This window comes from Hibiscus syriacus, unplaced genomic scaffold (genome assembly GCF_006381635.1).
Source record: "Hibiscus syriacus cultivar Baekdansim isolate YM2019G1 unplaced genomic scaffold, ASM638163v2 tig00001644_pilon, whole genome shotgun sequence".
NCBI lineage: Eukaryota > Viridiplantae > Streptophyta > Magnoliopsida > Malvales > Malvaceae > Hibiscus > Hibiscus syriacus.
Genome location: NW_024061878.1, coordinates 3,820,010 through 3,841,519, shown reverse-complemented (window position 1 = coordinate 3,841,519; position 21,510 = coordinate 3,820,010). Strand labels below are relative to the sequence as shown.

The 21,510-nt window shown below is 30.3% G+C and overlaps 1 pseudogene; it reads right to left on the bottom strand.

Moving 5' to 3' along the window:
• Positions 1-299: 299 nt before the first annotated feature.
• Positions 300-19,588, bottom strand: LOC120129369 (annotated as a pseudogene).
• Positions 19,589-21,510: the final 1,922 nt, after the last annotated feature.

Sequence of the window (21,510 nt, the reverse complement as noted above, 5' to 3'; positions counted from 1 at the left end):
ACCTAATCTTTGAACTTTCTTCTTAAATCACAAGTGGGACTGCAACAATATATAATATAAGACTAGAAGATTCATGTACTTAATGTTCATGTACTTAATATATAATAATATAAGACTAGAGATTCATGTACATAATGTTCAGGTTCGAAGTTCAAACTTGAACCAAGCTCGAGCTTGAACTTTAAATCGAGCTAAGTCTGAATGTTTCAAGTTCAATTTTTTTCAAGCTCAAGCCAAACTTCAATATTTGATTTCGAGTCGAGCTTGAAAATTTTAAGCTCGCGAGCTTTCGAGTATTAGGGTAAACAGTTGTTTAAATAAAAGTGGTAGATTTAACTTACATCCGCAATTCTACATAGGAACGGACAAGTCCATTAAGTCCCTCAAATGAACTTGGACCTTTTTATGCGGGCTTAAGAATTTGGAATGAACACATTAGGCTTTCATCGACACTCATCATCGCACCGGCATTATCAAATTCACCACAATAGTTGGGGCGGAAAATATAGTACGAGCTGTCTGTCGGCAAAGAACTCGTATCCATCTTCAACAACCTGAATGAAGCAGTAGCGTCAGCTATCTACTAAGCTTACTCGATGCATAAAGAATGAAGGAAAGAGTAAACACCCCTAACCTGATGGGCACGGCAAACAAGGTCCATATCATTTTCATTAAGAAGTCAGATACTCTATCAGAGCCATAGGTGAATGAGACTCCTCTATCATTCATACCCCAGCCTTTGATATCCCTACCAGGATCTGACCAAAGTAAATCACAAAGCAAACCAGAATCGGGAACATCAGTCGGTCGGCTATACTCCTAATTTGATCCAATTGTTTTAGATCAGGGGAAAGTCCACCATGCATGCACAATATTTTGTCATCTATAAGAGCAGCCCCGGAAGACAGTTAAAACAATCAGTAAAGGTTTTCCAAAGTCTCACATTGAACCTTCGTTTGCATTCATCGTAAAACCCATAAATCCGATTAATAGAAGCACATTCATGATTCCCTCTCAAAAGAAGAAGTTCTCAGGATATTTGATCTTATAGGCCAGCAAAAGGCATATTGTTTCTAGACTCTGCTTGCCACGATCAACATAGTCCCCGAGGAATAAATAATTAGCATTAGGAGGAAAGCCTCCATATTCAAAAAGCCGCAGAAGATCAGCATACTGCCCATGAATGTCCCCTGAAGAAGGAATTTAGAGCCAATTCTCAGAGTTAGGAAGATATAACTAAGAACTGATGTTCAGAGTAGCATATCGGACATTACACTTGCATTCTAGTTTCTTCACTTTAACATCTTGATATTGATGCCACCTCCACATAAATTGAAGTGAAGTTAGTTCAATTACACCCTAAGCTGCAGGACTATAGGCAGCATATTTCCTATACATCTTTAGGCTACTTAACCCTATCTCTTCATGATGGAACCACCAAGTAAAAACAAAAAGTATTATATCATCTGCTTTTGGTAATATCCTTCAAAAGTTGTATTGAAATAAAAAAGATGAGCAGTCATTTTGTCCTATAGGTACTTGTAGGGAATCTGTCAAACTCACAATGGTATATAGAATTCATTACTGGATTTTCATAAAAATCTTATTTAGCTTTCAAGATATAAGAACTTTGAATTCGGTCAATCAAGCACTCAACATTACTTTCCAGTGGAAGCCATCATAAACGCCCCATGCATAACAAAGAGAGATGAAATGCAAGAGACCAAACAAAAAATCTAAAGCTTGTGAGGGACATATTCCTATCATTACATAGACTTGCAATCTCCAAATATAGAGTGTAAAGGAAAGGTAATAAACTAAGATGTTTACTTCTATGTAGTCAATTTAACTCATTTAAAGGGTATATATTAATGATTAATCTGTTCTATCCTCCTGAAAAAGAGAATCTGATCATCGATTTTATCATCTAATCAACCCATAAAATTAGACAAATATCATTTTTGTTTGCAACGATCTTCTTAAACCTCCATTTGATTCCATCAATGAACATCGATGATAACATAACTTTCACATCATTTCTGTTATACAGTATACAGAATGTTTGTCCAAGTGTAAGAGACATTTCTAAATAATGCAATTCTTTTGTCTTCTTTATTTGATTAAATACTCAAGTAAGGGCCTAACCTTTTAATTGTTCAAATAAGGGATAAGCTTTCAAAAGGGATGAAAAAGAGCCTAAGCTTTGAAAATAATCGATAAGGACATAACATTTTCAAATTTACTCAAATAAACAATTTAGGCTCTTATTTGGTTTTTTGAAACGTCATGCCCTTATTTGAGCAAATTCAAAACATTAGGCCCTTATTCGACTGTTTTGAAAGGTAGACCCATAATTGAGCAACATAAAAAGGTTAGGTCCCTTTTTTGAACGTTTACCCTTTTATTCATACTGAAGACTTCCTTAATGCTATGGCTCCTTACTAATTATGTGGCTATCATTTATACAATCTTCCCTATCCCATCATGTTAAAAGGCACTAATAAATCTAAAAGCATCCTTGATGGTTAATATATATCATGCTTTCCCAATCCATCTACCATAGCTGACTTTCCAGCAGACGCATCATCAAGTAAGATAAAGACAAGCCGTAAACCAATTTAAGCATCCTTCTATCTGCATTTTAGCCCCAGCCCTCCCCTCAAGCATTAAAAGGCTATAAAAATCTAAAAGAAGCATTCATCAAGACGGTTAAATTTCACATACCATCAATCTCATCTAAGTTAGGTGAAAGCATAGCAGAGCTAATCCATAGACCACAATTTCAAACAAAAATTCAGGATAAGAATCAATCATACCAAGAACGAAGACATAAACATCAATATTAAATTAATGGAATTTAGGCAAAATCATTCAATGCAGCTCCTATGGATAAGGACATACAGCATCAAAAAAAATGCAATGAAAATCTCAAGTTTTCCATTATTAATTAATGGAATTTAGGCAAATCCTCAATGCAGCTCCTATGGATAAGGGCATACAGCATCAAAAAAATGCAATGAAAAAAATCTCAAGTTTTCCATTATCCATCAAATTCCTAAAAAGCAAATAAATTCTTCAATGTTTTCAACTTTCCTTAAACAAAATCCGAACACCCGAAGCTATAAACCAAATATCCATAAACCCAAAACATGAATTTCGATCAAGTTTCAATTAAAAAAATGAAACTAAATCGTACCACAGATCTTGATGGGAGCTTCAATTCAAGAAGATTAGGCTGTTGAAGAAAGATTTCTCTTGCAACGGTGCAAAGCTGACGGATCTCGGCTTCCATCAGCTGCACTTGCTTCCCTGGCTTCGCGTGCTTAAACTCCAATAAACGACATATGATATCATCCAAAAGAGCGGGATCAATCGAAGCAGATCCCATAATATGAGCAAATAATCAAGCTTCTAAAGCCTAATTCTTTGCTTTTCTCTTCTGGGCTTTTTGAACTGAGTTCTCCTTCAGGGATTCTTCGAAAAGAAAGTGGCGGAGAGCAATGTGGCCCTACTTTTCTTTTCTTTAATTAATATTTGTGTGTGCATGTGTTTGGGGGTGGGGGATAAAAATAACATTTCTATCTATAAATATAAAAATAAAAAAATGAATGAAGCTATTTTTAAATATTTTTAAAATAAAGACGGTGGCGAATGGTGACTGCAACACCGATGTGGGAGAAACCTATTTTTCTATCTCTACGAATCAAATGTCCACCGGAGTCGATAAATTCGCTCTTTCCATTTTTTTTTTAACGCCATCTGTTTTGTGAGAATGTAATTATTTTTTATTTTTTATATGTAGTATTTTACTTATCAATTTAAAAATTTATTTATAGTAGTATTAATTTATTATGTTTTGGTTATTGAACCATAACACGACACCTTAATAAAAAAATAGGGTAAACTATGCTTTAGTACCTAAATTATCAATTTTGATTGTTTAAGTACCTAAACTTTCAAAAATTTTAAAATTATACATAAAGTTTAGTTTTTATTTCATTTTAGTATCTTACCGTTAAAAATACTCGTTTAGTACTTAAATTATTAGTTTTATTCGTTTTAATACCTAAATTTCAATTTTTTTTAAAATAATAACGTTAAATTTTGAACAATGATACTAAAATAAATAAAAATTAAACTTTAGGTATGATTTTGAAAAAATTAAAAGTTTAGATACTAAAACAGATCAAAATTAATAGTTTAGGTACTAACATGTTTTTACCCTAAAATATTACTTGAATTTATGTTTTAAATTTTAAATAAAACATTAATTTAATATTTAAATTTTTAATTCATTCATGTTTTTATATTCTTTAAAGAAAAATTTAAGAACTCTCATCCTAGAATTCGCTAAAATTTTATTATTGATCGTCATCGATCGTTATTAATCGTTGAATATTAAAACTCTCAATGACTTATTTTTTATCGGCAAATTGACGAGATAATGATTTAAAATAAATAATTCACGAGATAATGCATTAGAAGGATTAATTACTGAGATAGGTCATCATGCAAGCCCCGCGACATGCTAGGTCGCCATGCACGCCCGACGACCAAGCCTTTACGCCTGCTCGCCTGCTCCCACTGTCCCCTGCCGTTGTATGCCTCTGCTCCCATGCAGCTATCATAGCTACATTATTGCAGCGTGAATTCAGCTGTTGCATGCAAAAATTATTGTTGTATTGCAGCCTTCAACGCTCAAATAATTGCTACAATGAACCGGGTGAGTTATATATTGGATATGGGGGGTTTAGGGTAGAAGCATAAGAAAGAAAGAAAGGGAGAAGAAAGGAAAGGAAGAAGAAGAGAGGGAGATAAGGCTCAACATAGAGATCGTGAGGTAATTTTTAATATTTAAATTAGTTTATTATATGAAATGATTAGTTTGTTAGTTTAGGGTTTAGAGTAAAACATTTTTAGTTAATTAGTTTGTTAGTATAAATTATTAGTTTGTTAGTTTAAGTTATATTATATTAGTTTGTTAGTTTAAGTTATTTATTATATTATATAAAAAATTAGTTAATTAGTTTCTTAGTTTAAGTTATTATATGTAAAAAAATTTAATTAATTTGTTAGTGTGTTTAAACGTATATTAGGTTGTCTGTTGATGTTAAAGTTATATTATAAAAAAGTTAATTAATGTTTAATTGGTTGGTTAGTTTGTTATTTTAACTAAGTTATATTATAATAAAGAAATAGTTTATTAGTTTAAGTTATATTATAATATGTTATATTATATAAAATTAATTTGTTTAATTTATTGTTGTTTTAAAAAATATTTTGTTTACACGTACAGAGCATATTCTACAACTTTTTCCCACGTAGAAATTGATTCGAAGAAAGAAAAAAAGAAAGGAAAGGAAATGAAATGAAGAAGGCATAAATACGCGGGTAATTTGTTATTTTTTGTTGTCCATTTTTTGTTGTTGTGTATGTGTAAATTAGTTAGTTAGTTAGTTTATATTAGGTTATATAAAATTAATTTGTTTAATTTATTCCCTTTTAAAAAAAAATATTGTGTTTAAAAATATTTATTGTTGCTTAAAAAATATTTGTTTAATTTATATTAGATTATGTGTAAATTAGTAAGGAGTAAAAATTGAATCGAATATAATCTTAAAATTTATAACAATTAATTAACAAATTTGTTTGATATTTAAAAAAAATAAAAAATATTATCAAACTAATCATTATTATTAGTAATCATTACTAAATAATTACTATTAAATCCAAATCATTAAATATTTATATAATAAATAATTATTAGTAATCATTACTAAATCATATTATTACTAAATCATTAAATATAAAATCATTAGATTAACAATAATTATTAAATCATTATTAATAATATTAGTAATCAATCAATCAAGTTAAATAACATAATTTATTTTATCGTTAATATAATAATATATTATATTTATTTATTTAAGGATTTATGAAATTATCTTATCTAATTTTTTTAATCTAAATTTATATTTTTTTTAATTGTAGAGAAAATGAGCAATAATTTTTTCACGATTGTCCATTATAATGAACAGATTATGAAAAATGAGGTCGGAGTTGTTTTTCAGTCTGAAAGACCAATAAATATGATGTTCAAAAAAGACATCACATTTGTAGAAATGAAGCAGAAGATAGAAAGAAAAATTTGAGCTGCAGTTGATGGTTTGAGGTACAAGTTTATGATATGTCCCAACCCAGTCAGATATGCTGCAGTACCATTTGAAGAATGCTGATATTTGAACCATGATTGGATTACATGAGTCAACCATTATAGCAGTTATTGAGTTATTTGTTGATGTGCGTAACATATGTGATGTTCCTGGGTCATCAAGAGATGTGACTCGAAATCCATCTTAAATGGCTTTCGATAGTGAGTTTGAGTACCCGACATACAGGTTCTAGAACAATTTTATGGCACTATTGGAAAGTGGAAATGAAGTCAGAGGGACATTTGCAGCAGCAGAGTATGAGACGAGAAACATACACCATTCGGAATTGACTGTTGATATTGATGCTGAAAATCGATGAGGAGAAATTCATGATGATTCAAGCGAAGATAAAGAAACTGAAGAACCCGTTTTGGGCGACGATGATAATTTTTTCGGTGGAGGTGCAATTGACTTGGGCATTGATGAAGTTCTGAAACCGTATGAAGCTACTCCTCACATGTACGAGATATATTATGATGTGATGAGGGCACCTGAATTCCCAGACATGCCATATTTACCTCCGTACCAAATGGCTGAATCATTCGAAAATTCTGGTGAATTTTTAGTTGGGGTGCAATACAAAGGAAAAAAATGAAGCTACGTTGGCGATTAAATAATACTGCATCAAATTCCATGTTGATGTCCATGTTGCAGAGTCCAACCAGAAAACCTTATACGCGAACTGTGTTAAATATGGCCCAAAGTGCAAGATCAGAGTGTCGAAAATTCAAAGGCACGATGCTTGGGTCATCACAAGGTACAATGGTCCTCACACATGTTTGCGAAACTCCATCGAACAAGACCACTGACTATTGGACTCCGATGTAATATGCAAATACGTGAAGGCAATGGTTTAAAAGGATCCAAGGATCTTTTGTTCAGTGTTAGCTGCATCTATTCGAAGCCAATTTGGATATCAAGTAAAATATGGCAAGGTGTGGAATATGAAGATGAAGGCAATGAAGTTAACGTATGGAGATTGGGATACATCGTATAATGATCTACCACATTTGCTACAAGCAATGAAACGATTTATCCCAAGAACCATAGTGAAGTCTCAAACCATGCCCGCATCTTACGAAGAAGGTCAACTTGTGTCAGGAAAAAAATATTCATAGACTTTTTTGGGCATTCAAGGCATGTATTGAAGGATTTCCATTTTGCAAACGTATGATCCAAATAGATGGTACGTGGTTGTATGGTCAATATAGGCATGTACTCTTGATGGCAGTTGCGTAAGATGGTGAGCGAAATATCTTCCCAATTGCATTTGCCATTGTTGAGGGAGAGATAATAGATGCCTGGGATTTCTTTATGACTCATCTACGTCAATATGTCGTTCGTGAAGATGGAGTTTGCTTGATATTCGATACTCTTGATGGCAGTTGCGTAAGATGGTGAGCGAAAATATCTTCCCAATTGCATTTGCCATTGTTGAGGGAGAGATAATAGATGCCTGGGATTTCTTTATGACTAATCTACGTCAATATGTCGTTCGTGAAGATGGAGTTTGCTTGATATTCGATAAAGGAATTGGTATTTTGGCGGCAATTGAACGACGAGGAAGTCGTTGGATACCTCCGTATGCATATCCGACATTTTGTATCTGTCATATTGGTAAGAATAGTATTGACCAGTTTTCATAACGCACACATTCGTAGCGAGATAGTCAGCATGGGTAAGTTTTATTTTCAATATTTATACATTTTTATGTGGTTTTGTAATTGCGGTTTAACACAATATATTATAAAACAGGATACAAACTACGCCGACCAAAATTTGATAAGAGATTGGAGAATTTGAAGGTATTTTATGATGATGGAAGCAATAGAAGCAAATGAGCAATTGGCAACATCAAGGTTGTTCATAATTTCGACCGAGTTGGTCATACTTTTGTTATGTCATACATACGTTGTAACGTCGTAGGAGAAGACCAAACATTTAGAGTTGATTTACGACATAAATGGTATGATTGTGGTCGTTTTCATGCATGGAAATATCCATGTGCTCATGCAGTCGCTGTATGTATGTATGCTGGTATAAGCACATAGACATATGTTGATGAATGCTTTCACCTACATAAGATATTAAATGTCTACAGTTATGCATTCTGGCAGATCCCAAATGAATCATATTGGCCCAAAAGGATCATGACGAATGGCTGCCAAATCCAATGCTTCGTAGAAGTCTAAAGGGTCGACCTGAGTCCAGTCATATTCATACCAGTATGGATTTTCATGCTAGAGAGAGAGGTCAACCAAAGAGATGTGGATTATGTAGGGGTGAAGACCATTTAAAAAACAAATGTCCTAATTTACCATAATATAGGCCTCATCATTAGTAATCATATATGTATTTCTATGTATTTATATATTTGATTTTGTAATAATGAACATATGTTTGCAAAGAAATTTATGTAATTTTTGTTCTTAAATTATTAAATCTTCGAATTGAAGTTGAATTTATGTTTTATAACTAATAATTATTAAATAGAATTTATGTTTTTTTAATAATATTTAAGTTCATTTTTAATTGAATTATTTCTATTTTTTTTTTTATTTTATCTTATTATTATTATTTATAAATAGTTAAATTTATTCAATTTAATATAATTTAAATTGAATTATTGCACTAAAACATGTGGCTTTCATTCAAAACTTAGCTTTCTAGCTGTAGGTGAGCATTAAAGGCTCACATATGACTTCAATTTCAAAACTGAGCAATCTTGATTTAAAAAATTATTTATCTTTACAAGTGTGGACTAGTTGAAATCTTCGTCTGACTATTCAAGTTTTTTTAAAGAGATTCGAATATTAACCATTTAAATTTTAGCAAATTCAAATTTTTACATATTTAAATCATTTAAAAGAATTATTTTTTTAAAAATGATATGATTTAGTAATGATTACTAATAATAATTTATTATTAATATTTAATGATTTGATACTAATGATTAGTAATAATGAAATTATAATAATTATTTGAAACTAATGATTTAATAATGATTACTAATAATTATTTAATAATGATTAAATATTGAAATAGAATTTATTCAATTTAAATCGGATTTATAAATAGTTGAATTTATAACTAGTCGAATATATATTTATAAATAGTCAAATTTATTCTTTTTACATTTCACGTGGAGACATGCATATTTAATATTATAATATTTAAGTTTTAATAATATTTAACATATGTAACTTAAAGTTTATTTTAAATTGAAATTTAAGTTTTTAAGTTAAGGTTAAAAAATTCTAAATTAACTTATGTTTACAAAATAAAATACTAATCTAATTTAAATATTTAATTTAAAACAAATAACAAATGAGTTTATAATTGTTGTCGATGTTGGGGTGTTGTTGAATAATAATGTCGGGGCGAACGTCTAATGCGTTGTGGTCGTTGCGGTTCATTGGGGGCATTTCAACTGGTGTTGTAAATATATTCCAACCATTATGCTCTGCCATTCCACCAGTTTGCTCTTCCATCCCACTTGCAAACGTTGACTGACAAATACTGGTATTTGACATCATAGATGTCATTTGGTCAAAGTCATACACCGACTCAAACATGGGAGAGTAGATGAGTGCCTCAGGCTGCACAAACTCTGGTACTTATGCCGGGACAGTAGAATCATCAAATGCGTGATGCAACGATCCCGTATCGCCAAACGGTTGTGGTGCACTATTATCCACATGGGTTATTTCCGCTTCAGGTTGTTGAGATGAACTCCTAGTCCCACTCGATAGAGAGTATTCGGTTTTACCAAATCTTTTCTTAAACCTCAAAAACTGTAACCTTTCTACCCTTGTTGTCAAGAATGACTTTTCATTATTCCAATAATAATCAAGGTAAGTCGAAGTCTCAAAATTAAAGTCATCGTCTTGAATGGGTTCAAGAGTTGGAAAGAATGAAGCCCTATTGTTCCAAACATTAATGTAGGTTGCATGTTTCTCAACCCAATTCACCTTTTTCTATGGCGACCATCAAATTTGTGAAGGTGGTCATGCGTCTCAACCCAATTCACCTGACGACGACCATCTAATTTGTGGAGGAGGTCATGATCCCATGGACTCTGCGGAATAGGTTGGCCTCAACACTCTATCCGCAAATTGGATCTCAAAAAAAGCAAAATTAATCAATGGTGTAACAACACACCAATATTGACACCCATCAAAAACATCGTGCGACACACACGCTATATTTTCTGCATCTACGTATGGTTTCCAATTAAACTGTAAAATTTAAATAACAATAAAATTGATTTAAATCAAATAATATAGTTAAATTAAATAATAATTAATAATAACATATATATACATCATTTTTGCCCTTAATGTCGATCTTCAGCCTAAACTCTTTAATAATGTTATGCACCAACCCCGTGCCTTCAATTTTATGCCTCCATGTATATTAATCAAAACAAAAATATGGTCATTTTTGTTCAATATTTTAAATCAAAATAAATAATTTATAATTAATAATTTATATTAAAATAGAGAATTCATATTACCTTCCGGCAAGTGGAAAGTCAACCGCAGTCTGACGAATCGGTGTCAAAAACGGAAGTCTATGCCAAGCCCATGATTGTAGAAGCATCAAACATCCATCGATTTCTGTTATATTATTATTATTCACGACTAATGACGCCTTGTACATCTCACGATACAAGAACGCCAATATCGCCGATCCCCAGCTATATTGCCTAGTATTCACAAAATTTCTTAAAATAGAAGATATTGAGTGTGAACAAAATTACCGAATTTATCCGGCATCAAAATTCCCCCAATCAGCTGTAATATATATGCTTGTGTTGCATATATAATTTCTTGTTCCGTACTATTTGGTTGGAGCTGAAATTGATTCTTCAACCATGACAACTTCACATGCAACCCTTTACACTCTGGTGTTACTGGCGTTTTTCTCAAGAAACGCCCTGCAAAGTTGTTCCACATTATTGTACTCATTTTTCATTACCACCACCAGCATCCCATTTGTTTGGGTTCCGAGTTGCATTGCCACATCCTCCAGAGTTATCGTACATTCTCCACACGGAAAATGAAATGTATGCGTTTCTGGTCTCCAACGTTCAATCAACGCACTGATCAAACTTGGACCAACTTGTATTCTCGCAGAAATGCTACATAGTAAAATCTAGCCTGTTGCAAGTTTTCTTCTATCAATCGGTGTGGCTTGGGCAGAATATTTAGCCGATAATGAAGGCCTCGCTGCTCGTCCTCCTTCAATTAAATAATTCAAAAAATTTATCACAATCATAAAATAATATTCAAATATTTAATAATAATAATTCATTAAACAAATATTTTATTTTACTAAATAAGAATAACACCATTATTCCCAAATGAGTAGAAATATGTTCATTGTCAAGTCGCAGCAGTGTAATTTGGTTAGCCATTCGAATGAATCTGTACAAAAAAATTAAACAACAATATTTAAAAAATCATTTAATATAATCTAATATAAACTAACTAACTAACAAATTTACAACACAACAAAAAAAATTTATATAATAACTTATAATATAATAAACTAATAAACTAACAAACTAATCTTTTTAAAATATAACTTAAACGTGAATTTTGCCCTTAAACAACTAATAAACTATTCTTTTATACAACTTCAACTAATAAACTACTTTTTAATTATAATATAACTTAAACTAATAAACTAATTAACTAAATTTTTTATATAATATAAATTCAACAAACAAATATAACTTAACTATTTAACTAACACAAACTAATTAAATATTTTTAGATATAACTAACAAACAAACTAATTAATTATTTTTTAATATATATAACTATCAAACAAACTAATTAAATAATTTTTTATTTATGTATGATATAACTTAAACTAACAAACTAATTAACTAAATTTTTGTTTTACCCTAAACCCTAAACTAACAAACTAATAATTTAAAATAATAAACTAATTTAAATAATGAAATTTACCTCGATGCTGAGCCTTATCTCCCTTTCTTCTTCTTCCTTTCCTTTCTCTCTTCTCTCTTTCTTTCTTTTATGCTTTATGTGTTAACCCCATCCAATATATAATTCACCCACCCGACTGCTTCAATTATATTTAGCCTAAACAGATATCACGGGGCTGCATTGAAGGCTGCAATAATGCATCGATAATTGATGCATGCAACAGTTGAATTCACGCTGCAATAATGCAACTATGATAGTTGCATGGGAGCAGAGGCATGCAGCGGCAGGGGACAGTGGGAGCAGGCGTGAAGGCTTGGTTGCCGGGCGTGCATGGCGACCTAGCATGTCACGGTGCTTGCATGGTGACCTATAGGTCGCTGGGCGTGCATGGCGACCTACCCCGATGTGCATGGTGCATGCAAAGCTTCAGCATCTCACCACAGCTCGCAGGGATGCCTTGCCGACCTCCTACGTCACCCGGAGCACTTGGCGACCTACATGGGGACTGTAGAAATCACCCTATCTCAACAATTAATCGTTCCAATGAATTATCTCGTGAATTATTTATTTTGAAACCATTATATCGTCAATTTTACCATTTTTTACCTCCTAAAATTAAATCCAATATTTAATTCGTAGAGAAAAGAACTTTAAACTCTATAAATATTTATTATACATCTTGGTTAAAGTTCTAGTAATATTAATAACTATGTTATTAATAATAATATTTTTTTTAATTTAATAATATATTCTAATTAAACAAATAATATTTTTTAATTTTATTAAATAAATGTTTTAAATATTAAGAAAACGAATAATATATTATTATTTTAACCAGTATTTACAAATGTTAATTAAAACACAAATATGGTTTCAAAAAAATTAAAGCACAAATATATGATGATATTATATTGTCAAGTCTATGTTTAAATTGAAAAAGAAATACTTAATATAAAAAACTTTTAAATTATACCCTTCCTCCGCATAAAAGTTTTCAGTCAATTCAAATATTTAACGTCACATATATTATTATTTTAAGTGTCTTCACCATAATGACCATTAAAATTGTCATTGAATGACATGTGTTATTTTCTACTAATTTTGAAAGATTTATCGTTAAAAAAACTTTAAAATATGATTATATTTAAAAACAATCTTAATTCCTATAAAATTAAAAAAAAATTAAATTCCTAAAATTCTTAAAATCAACCTTAAAATCTTTATCCCTAACCTTATCATCTCCCTTGTCAGCCACGACCATAGTCGTCGCCCTTGTCGTCAGTTTCGCCAGGTCGCATTAATTTGTCGGGTTCTTCTTTATCGTTAGGTGGATTTTCAACAAAAATGACGACAAATGGCAGTGACCAACGTGGGATATAGAGATTGAAATTAAGATTTTCAAAGCTTTAGGTTTTTTTATTTTAAATGTTATAAAATTTTGGGTTTTTAAAAAAGAAATTATATTTTTAAATTTTTTATTTAAATAAAAATTTTCAAAATTTTTTAAACGTGACACATGCCACTTAACAAAATTTTTTAACGATCATTAAAACGGAGGCACTTAAAATGGTAGCATTTGTAATGTTAGGAACCTAAGTGAGAAAAGAAGTATAATTTGAACACTTTTTTATATTAAGTCAAAAAGAAATCAAATTACATATTAATGCGATATTAACTTGTAACTTCTTAGACTTGACTCAGACGTTACGACCAAATCAAATAAGTTACATACTTTAACACATAAATTTTCAAAAACTTCTTTGAATACATAAATTATTCATAAAATATTCATTTATCAATAAAATGATATAATATTTAAAGTTCATTGAGTAAAATCCATAATATATAAAATGATATAGAAAATTATATAAATATCATTTAAACAAAGTACCAGTCATATAAGATATATCTGAAGTAAAAAATAATTATACAATCAGTAGTATAGTCTCATGTCGCCAAAATAAATATATGATAAATAAAAGTACATAAACAAAACTAATTATTAATGGGGTTGGTTCAAGTAGTAAACAACTTGATATCGCTAAAGAAATGTCTTCGGTGGCTGATGCATTGAGGGTTAGGGTGGCACGTGCCACTCTAAAATCTAACTTTTCTTTGATTAATCATTTATTTTATTTATGGTGTCTATTCTGAAATTTTATCGTTCCTATCTTGAAATATGAATTTTATTCGGTTAATGACCTATTTTATTGAGAGTATACACCTTGAAATTTTATTTATGCCGACTTCATTCAAAAAATTTATATTGTTAACGTATATGTGTTCACCCTAAAAAATATTTATAGATCCACCACTTAATACCTTTAGCATGTAACAATTGTACATGTAACAAAGACTTATAAATCTAATAAACTAAGTTTGAAATACTTCATCCTATACTTGATCTTAAGGTTGGTTTACCTTATCTCCACCTACCCAACCCTACAATGGGTTCTCGTATTGCATAGAGATTTGTTGGAATCGATGGTTTTTAACAATGGGCTTTAATATTGCTCCTGCAAGTTATCGGTAGAGGAAGTGGAGAAAGGAGAGCTGCGATGATAGAGTCAGAGTGAGATGGGGGAGATCTATCGGTTTGGGAGATGGGGGAGAGAAGAGTCAAAAGCCGATCAATTTGGTATTTCACATGATTAGTCAATGTTAAGTCAATAAATTTAAAGTGTTATATCAGCATTGCATCAATTAATGACGATGGATCATTTTGTTATAAATTAATAATATCAATGATCAATTTATCATTTTTAAAATTTCAATAAAAAAAAAACCTTCAATAAAAAGATAATCTCAAACATTAATGATCTGTCGTGTAGTTTATCCAACATATAAATGGATTTTTAGAGGATCAAACTTGAGACCGGATGACACAATACTAAATTGTGATTAGGAGTAAGATTCGATCGGTCGAGTAAAAAAATTTCAAATTATTCAAATTGACGATTCATATTTTATAACTCGGAGTTGACTTGAAAGTTTTTCGATTCAAATCGAGTTTATAAAATTTGAGTCGAGTCGAGTCGAGTAGATTTTTCGAGTTTCTATTTAAATTTAATTATAAATATTTGTAATATTATTTTATTCCAATTTAAGTGACTTTCTATAACCATATATACAATACAAATAAATCTCTTCATATTTTTTTCATATGTGATATATATATCATACAAAGTCTAATAACTCGACTCAAACTTGAAAATAAATCCACTAAATACTAAAATTTTTGAGTTATTCGAGTTGCATTTCACAACTCGATTTGAACTTAAAATTTTTCGAGTCGAGTAAAGTTTATGAAATTAAACTTAAAGTCAATTAAAGTTGAATCTTTTCGAGTTAAAACGAATCAAAAAATTTGATTTTTTCGAATCGAATTGAGTTTTGCTCACCTCTAACTGTGATTTGAAACAACATTCAACGATTCCACCGAGCTCATTATTTTCTATATAGATGATAAATAATATTTAAGTGAAACTCATTGATACAAGATTTTAATATTTTTAAATTAAATTTATTGTTTCTTTCACTTTTTTGTAATTAGATATATATAATAATTGATTAAGTTTTTTAATCTGATTACTAATAATTTTAAAATTTTATATTTTTATATAAATATATTTCCTCGTATATACTTGAAGTATATTTTATGAAAAAAATAGAAATTAAAAACTACATATGTATTTTTCTTAATATCAATAAAACTTGAATTATACACTCACCACTATTAATACGAACCAATATAATAAAGGAAACAATATGTTCATTGGTACATTATTGATAATCTTAATATATTTAATTTTTTAAATTATATAAAATTGATATAGTACTAATTTATATTATATTGAATTTAAATTTATTTCTTAAAAGTTAAAACAACAAAATCATAAAATTGGTTACTTGACATTGTTACAAGTAGACTTTGATACAATTCAAATCTATTTAATTTATTTTATCTTACTCTTAGATTGATCTAAAGCTGTATTGTATTATAAGAAACAAAAAAAAAATCACTTTTTAAAAGAAAAACATAACTCAATCATTAGATATTAGCTTTATTAGAATAATATAAAAAAAGTGTTTAAATTATATTGTTTTTTTTCATTTAGGTATCTAAATTATTTTTCATTAATCTCGATACCTAACGTTATAAATATTATCATTTTAAGTGTCCTAACTATAATGATCATTAAAAAATTTTGTTATATGACACTTATTGTATTTTGATAATTTTAAAGATTTTAGTTAAAAAACTTAAAAAATATATTATTATATTTTAATTTTTTAAAAAAAGCCCACCCTCTCTCCTCTCCCTCTCCCTCTCCCTCTCCCTCTCGCTCTCGTTTTCAATTCAAAGTTCTTCAATTCAATCCAATTTCACTCTTCATCAGACTTTGACTTCTCCTTCTTTCCTTACTGAGTGCTTTTCTTTCTTTTTTTTCCCCTTCTTTTCTTGGTTATTTTAATATTTAGGCTTTATACACTTTTAAGTGCCTAAACTATACTTTAAATTGACTTTTTGTACTTAAAGAATTTTCATTAAAAAATACCTAATATTTTCTCCGTTGCACTTTTAGATTCCTACTGTTGAAAAAGAAATCTTAAATGACATGTGTTAGGCTTATATTCTCTAAAAAATATTTTTAAATAATATTTATATTTTTAAAAAATATATATAAGAACGTGACATATGTCACTTAACGATTTTTTAACGGTAGACACTTAAAAGTGTAATTGAAAAAACATTAGGCACTTATTTTTAACAAAATAATTTTTTAAGCACCAAAAGTGTCCAAACTTTTTTCAATTCATTCAGATGCCTAACATTACAAATGTTATCACTTTAAATGTTTTGGTCGTAACGACCATCTCTTCAAAGGACACAAGTCACGTTATAGTAATTTTAAAAATTTTATTTGCACATTCGAATTTGACCCATTTTTAAATTTTCTTCAGAACAGAAAATGGGACAATTCAGGGTTAAGTTCCTAAACTTCCCACAGGTTAAAAACTAAGCTGCAAGTTTCAAAAACTTACAATTTTGTCCCTAAATTGATTAAATTAATACTTAATAAAGCTTAAGAATTTTCAGGTGTGACATAAAGGCCCCTAAAAGTTGACAAAATAATCACTTTAGTCCTTACTCTTTTTTGAAGTATTTTGACCATCAACATTTAAATTAAAAATTAAAAAATATTATTATCTTTAAAAAATCAAATTTAAAAAAAAAAAAACTTTAAACCCCCAAAACTTTGAAAACCCTAATTTCAGCCTCTAAACTCACTTCGCGTGTTGCCCTGTGTCGTCAATAAACCTTCACCCAATAACCAATAACCCCATAAAAAGCCACCGCAATAAGAACCAATCAATGTGTGTATCCCGACAAACTCTGACCTTATAAATTGCAACCCCATGCGGTCTCGACGACCAATCAGTGACAAGGATCATGACGTCTAACTAGGAAGATGAAAGGACGGTGTCGACGTCGGTAGCTGTGGCCAGTAAGGATAACTTAGGATTTAGGATTTTTAGGAATTTAGGGCTTTTTTGTAATTTAAGAGAAATTAGGGTTATTTTTTAAGTATAATGATAATTTTAATTTAAAAAAAATAAAATTCTCAAAATTATTAGAATACAACACGTGTCACTTAACGGAGTTTTTTAACGGACGTTACGGTCGGAAGCCTAAAGTGTTAATGCTTGTATTGTTAGGCACCTAGATGAATTGAAAAAAAAGTTTGGACACTATTTGAGAAAAGCGGTATAGTTTAGGCACTTATTTTCTAATCAAGCCTTATATTAAACCTTAAATTTTTTTTATAGAAAGCTGTTAGTTTTATTAAAACCATAAAATATCCAGAATTACAATGAAGATTTACAAGCATAACCATAACCATAAACTAAATTATAATTAGTACATTTACCTATAACCATTGACACAAAAACTAGCCACCTAGATCACACAAGGATCAGAAAAAGAAAAGATTAAAAAATCTAACCAATGCTTGAACAAAATAAAGATACAAACAAATTTGACTGCATTAGTAAATGAACCACAAAAAAGGATGAAGCTACTGAAAACTACCGACAAATCACAAATCAAAGTTAAGCGACGTGATAAAACTATCCAAATCAATCCGAGGGTCTAAAGCAGGAAGATCAACATGATAACAAAATAAGTGTCATCTTGATCAGTTGTGGCGATGTAAAATTCAATCCTGAGAAAGAAGATAAACAAAAACAACAACAAAAAAACCTTAAGTTACCAAAAGGCAGAGAAAAACGTGTCATAAAGGCAGAGATAAACGTGCCATAAAGGTAGAGAACATGTCACAAATTCTAATTAAAAAAACTAAAAAAAAGAAGAAGAAGAAGAAGAAAAAAGACAACTGACAGGCGACAATCGGCATCAGAATTGGTGCCGCCACCGGTTAAAAAAATTAAAGAAAAAAAATTGGATTGATCAATAAAATTGACACAAGTTGTAAAGAAGAAAAAAAGGAAAGAGAGAATAAAACCTTAAAATTATTATAATAATAATTTAATATTAAATATAAAAATATGAAACTTTTATTTTAGTATTACCTTTTTTTACACATAGCATTACTATTTTATGTATTATTTATTTAAATATATTTTTATAATTTATCAATATTACAATTAGTTTCGATCATAATTTTAGTTTAAATCTTGTTTTAGTCAACCATAGAATAATCGTTTACCCTAAAGTAGCGGTTCAGCGTGATTTATCATTAAGTCTCAATTTGAATGCCTTTTAAATCCAATTTATATTTCTTTTAAAAAATATAAATTGTAAAATTTAATTTTGTAATTAATCTAATTCGTCAAAATTTTATCAAAATATAATTTAAAAATCTAAACTAACTTAAAAAATATATTCCAAATGTTTTCCAAATTAGTCGAACCTTTTAAAAAATATACTCGATCATCTTCGTGCCTTAAAGTCAAGTTTTCAAGCATGTTTTGCTCAAAGGATCGATCCCTTAGTAAAATGATCGAATCCCTTCACAAAAATATCAACCCCTCGAGGAAAAGGATCGAAGCCTTCACCAAAAGGATCGATCCCTCGATGAAAATGATCGATCTCTTCCTGTTGATTCAATCAAGAGGATAAAATAATCAAGAGGGGAGTGAATTTTTAAATAAAAATTTTGGTGAAAGCTTGAAAGAAAATTAGGAAATTGAACACAAGAATTTTAGTGTGGTTCGACTTTCTAAACAAAAGTCTACATCCTCTACCTTAGCTATCCACAGTAAGAATTTTCACAAATTCACTAATTTGTATCAACCTTTGAGGACAAGGTGTAACCTTACAACTCCCTCAAGAATTAGATCCCAAATTTTGAGAATACTCTCTCAAAGAAAAAATTACAAATTTTAAAACTTAGAAAAGCCTGACAAGGAAAGTGTTTGCACAATTCAAGAGCAAATAAGAACACTAAACAAAAATAATACACATCAATACAATAATGCTCTTTGAAAGCAAAAAGAATATTCAAGAATGTTGATTTTGATTTTGGCTCAATGTGGTTGCTTTGGCTTTCTTTTTGATTTATTGTCTTCACATATGGCTTGAAATCTTGTTTTTATACCTTCCCATTCAATTCTAGTCGTTTGGGTTGTTGTGGGAGTTAATAGAGCAGTTGGGATGAAGTTTCCCGCAATAAATGCTGGTTAGACACCTTGAGTATCGATATTGCCTGAATTAATTACAAAAATTTTGACAGTTGGAAGAGGGGAGTATCGATACTCTAGTAAGAGTATCGATACTGGTATCAATACTCGCACAGTATCAGTACCAAAAATGCTACTGGAATTCGTCTTTGTCAAAATTATAAAGGGAGTATTGGTACTCTCATCCAGAGTATTGATATTATTGCCTATTTTATCTCAATGGTATCAATACTGATATCGGTACTGCATGGCTTAAAATCAATTTTTGACTCGATTAAAATATGAAACCCTTTGTAAAATTATTTTAAAATTATTCCAGTATATGACTTTAATTTTCAAGAATAGTAAGGAGTAAAAATAGAGTTTTTGACCTTAAAAATAATTTCAATATTAAAATAATTTTATCAAAAATAAATTGAAAAATCGAATATAAAACAACCTTAAAATTTCTTTAAAATAATATTCATTTTTGGTGTGTCAAAATACAAAGCATGGTTCAACAATCTCCCATTTTTGAAATAACAAAACCTTTGAATTTTTTTAAAGATTTTTAAGACTTACTCCCCCTTACTCTAACATTTCTCCCCGTTTTTGTTAAATCAAAAAGATAAAAAAAGATAAATATATAGATAAGCTGTCAATATCAATAGCCAAATGGGGTTAGTCAATAAAGATAAATATTCTTTAAGCAATAAGCATGGTTATAACTTAAAATTAGACATGTCTCAATTATCAATACCATAAATCATTCAAGCTAGCATAAATATCCATAAAACCATATAAATATCCAAATCATTCAAATCCATAAATAAAGTATGAAAAATCATCCAAAAGCACAAAATCATCTAAATAATAAACCCGAAAAGAAAAATATTCAAATATCCAAAAGTATCAAAGTGCTAAAAATCATGAGATGAATAAGTTGAGCAAACTGAACAACATGAGATCAATCATTCGAAGGTGGAGGAGGTGGAGTGACATATGAAGACGAGGTACAGAAAGACGAGAAGACACGAGCAAGAGTCTCACCTATACTCGACATCGAGTCGATCCGATCGGTCAAGGTGTCAAACCTAGAGTGATAGTCACGCCTCGAATCCATATACATAGACTGCAATGTATGTTGATGGGATGACATCTCCGAGATGTGTGACTTAATCGCCAACTATCGAGAAGCGATCTCTGAGACATGAGCCCCCGAAATAGAGAAGTGAGACTAAATGGTAGTATGTCGCATATCCATTGTTGAATCCTCACCACCGACGCGAGGAGGATCGTCAGGAACATGATTTGTCGGATCATCAACATCATGCAAAACATCGTCGTCCTGAGGTTCTTCGGATGAAGAACCAATAGGTTGTTTTTCTCTATGTTTCCATGAGGTTCAATCTTCTTCCCATCCCGATTTTCGAAGAGATTTTATATCAATGAAAAAGGATAAGGAAATCGGAGGATCAGAGGAAACATTGATATTGGCTTTGACAAACAAATGGGTCAATATGCTACCATAAACTAAAGACTCGAATCGTTTGGAAGGAACGTTGTTTACGGAATCAACAAGCTCACTAAACACAATCTAAGTGAAGTTTATTCTTTTATTGTTTTTCGAAGCAATTAAGCCACCAAAGGTAAAC